This window comes from Mauremys mutica, unplaced genomic scaffold (genome assembly GCF_020497125.1).
Source record: "Mauremys mutica isolate MM-2020 ecotype Southern unplaced genomic scaffold, ASM2049712v1 000820F_np12_subseq_148531:176088_obj, whole genome shotgun sequence".
Lineage (NCBI taxonomy): Eukaryota > Metazoa > Chordata > Testudines > Geoemydidae > Mauremys > Mauremys mutica.
The window spans coordinates 1161-4056 of record NW_025423058.1 but is presented as its reverse complement, the minus strand read 5'-3'; the positions used below and the strand labels follow the sequence as shown (position 1 = coordinate 4056).

Below are 2896 nucleotides of genomic sequence, written 5' to 3'. Positions count from 1 at the left end.
TGTGTTGGCTTGTGGTAAAGCCCTGGAGCTCCCAGTGCTCCACTTCCCTGTCTCCAGCTGTGCAAGAACAAGTCTTTCCCCTCCTTCTGGGTGACTCAGGCTGTGGTGGGTCAGGGCTCTAGAACTGACACCTGAGGGTTGGGATTCTCATGGCTTCACCTGGTGCCCACAAGTCTGGCACTTGCCACTGTGCTTTCCCTCTTGCCCACCTGGTGCTTGAAGGAAGCAGGGCCAGGCTTCCTAGTCAGGGCTGGGCAGGTGGAAGCCCAGCACACCTCTCCTCTGGGCACCTAGAGTGGAGGCGGCTGGTGCTGACAGCTCCAAGGGAAGGCTTAAAAGCAGCGGAGGTCAGGGCAAGAGGAGGGGAGGACCATGCCTATGTGTGGCCAGCAGACAGCCACAGAGACATGGGGCCAGCCTGCTCCCTGCTGTGCTGAACCCCCACTGATGGCCACCTGCAGATCAGCTGCTGATGCTCTGTGGCCAACATCAGAAGAAGGTAGGAAAGCAGGGCTGGGCCTCTTATGGTTCCCACTCCAGGTGCTCACTTTGGCAGTGAAGCAGCCCATTTTCTTTGGCAAGTCAGGAAGGGCAAAGGCAAGACTGGAAGCACCTGGGGCTCATGCCCCAGCCTTTGTGACACCCAACCCCCAACACCTTCCCGGGGCTCTAGCTGAAGCCAGAGCATTGGCCTGAGCCGCCAAGAAGAGGTACCAGCCCTGAAGGGAGCAGGACTTGCAGCACAAAGTGAGCACAACCACGAGGGGACTCAAATCCTGAATCATCTGATCCACAGGGAGATGCCTTATCCTTTAGGCCACATGATGAGGGGGTCTAAGCACTTCTTTGGAAAAGCTGAACACTGTGTTTCTCGGGTCATCTGCTGTGGGGGCCGAGACTCTCTGGGTACAAGAAGTCAAGTTCCCAGCGAGATGTGAGACTTAATTCTCTGGAGCCAGGTGCAGGGTTTTGGCAGGGAGGCTCAGGCATGGGGGATTGGGGTGCAGCGGATGGACCAGCTGTCTAGGTGCAGAGATTTAGGGTATGGCTACACTTACGGTTTGCAGCGCTGGTCATCCAGCTGTGTAGGAGCAGCGCTGGTGTGTGGCCACACTCACAGCTACCAGCGCTGGTGTGTGGCCACATTTGCAGCATTAGCAGCGCTGTTGGGAGTGCTGCATTATGGGCAGCTATCCCAGCATTCAAGTGGCCGCAACGTGCTTTTCAAAAGAGGGGGGTGGAGTGGGGTCTAGTGTGACAGGGAGCGGGGGGAGAGAGAGAGGGTATTTTTGGAGCCAACACTGTGTGTTTAGCTTCCTGACTTGAAAAATCAGAACATGTTTCCGACCCCTTAGTCTTAACTCTTAATTGCAAACAGCCTGCAGCAAACACGACTCCCCGCTGTTTCATTCACTCTCCCTGCCTGCCGCTCATTTGATTGTTTACAGCCAGGTACAGGTGATCACAGCAAACAGGAGCTCTGTTTGTTTTTTAGATAAGCAGCAACGGAGCTCTGATCAGAGCTCGTTCATAACAAAACAAAGAGAGGCTGCATAACAAAACAAAGAGAGTAATTTATAAAAGCATTCTGGGATACACCTTATACCCTGGAGGCCAATCACAGCGCTGGTGTGTGGCCACACTTGATGACCAGCGCTGCAGCACCAGAGCTGGAATCCTTATTCCCCATGCCGAGTGAGGTGTACGGCCAGCGCTGCAGCCAGGGAGTTGCAGTGCTGGAAGTGCCCTGCAGGTGTGGCCACTTACTAATTGCAGCGCTGGTGGAGGCTTTCCAGCGCTGCAAATCGCCAGTGTAACCATGGCCTTAGTCGCACTGAGGCACAGGAGGGAGGAGGAGGAGGAGGAATCCTGCTGACAGGCAGTGGCTGTGCAGAAAAAGAGGAGGGGTTCCTGGGACTTTTTTTGCCTCTTTTGCCTGCCTGCTCACTCTTGTGGTGAACAGTGAAAATATTCTCAACAAGCCCAGGTAGCTCAGTTGGTAGAGCATCAGGCTCTTAATCTGAGGGTCCAGGGTTCAAGCCCCTGTCTGGGTGCTCAGCTTTTAAGTTGCCTTGTGTGCCGGGAGCCAAATTCTGTTCACAGCCACATGCGGATTCCCAGAAGCTGTGGCCATTTCCTGGAAAGGTTCCTTTCCTCAGGAATCAGGAGAGAGGCTGCAGATGCAGAAAGCGCAGTCTCTGGCCCCCAGGAAGTGCTGTGGGGCCAGGTGCTGAGAAAGCCCAGAGGGGGAGCAGCAGAGATGGGGGGAAGGGAGAGAGAAGCAATGAGGACAGAGTACAAGTGTAAAGGGAGCATCTGGTCTGGCTATTGGGGCAAACTTCCCTGGTTTATACACAACCCTGGTGGAATTGGCCAGCGGGAGGATCTGAGTCCCCACCCCCTTACCCAGAGGCTGCCTGACCTGGAGGACTGTTAGGATACAGAGATTCAGGCCAGTCTGCAAAGGCCTGTACTTTAAGAATTTAGGTGTATTTTTATCACTTAGCTAGTTATAAAGATATAAAAGAGAGAATAAAAAATCACTGTCTGTCTGTGTAATGGCCTTCTCTTACGGTGACAGGCTGAGGCCTGGTTCTTCGGCTAAGCAGCAAAGGCAGCCATAAGGTGGGAAGTGTATGGTCACATCCTCACATTCCCAACTAGTCACATTGAATTAAGGTGCTATTGGGCTGTGAGGAATACAATCCTGTCCTGATATTCCATCACCTCCAGAGAAAGGGAAACTTAGTTTGGTAGCATCCTGTCTGGCAAGAACTCACCTATCAATAGACACAGCTGGAAAACCCTTATGTCTGTATAGATGTAGTTGTGAAATCCTCCCTTCTGTATTGTTTTGTATGTTTATTTGCATGGTCTCTGTCTGGTTCTGTGATTG

General features: G+C 53.0%; 1 non-coding gene across 1 annotated transcript; it reads left to right on the top strand.

The window, feature by feature from the left end:
- The first annotated feature begins 1981 nt into the window (after positions 1-1981).
- On the top strand, positions 1982-2054 carry TRNAK-CUU. The gene has a single exon. It is a non-coding gene; the product is annotated as a tRNA-Lys (tRNA).
- Positions 2055-2896: the final 842 nt, after the last annotated feature.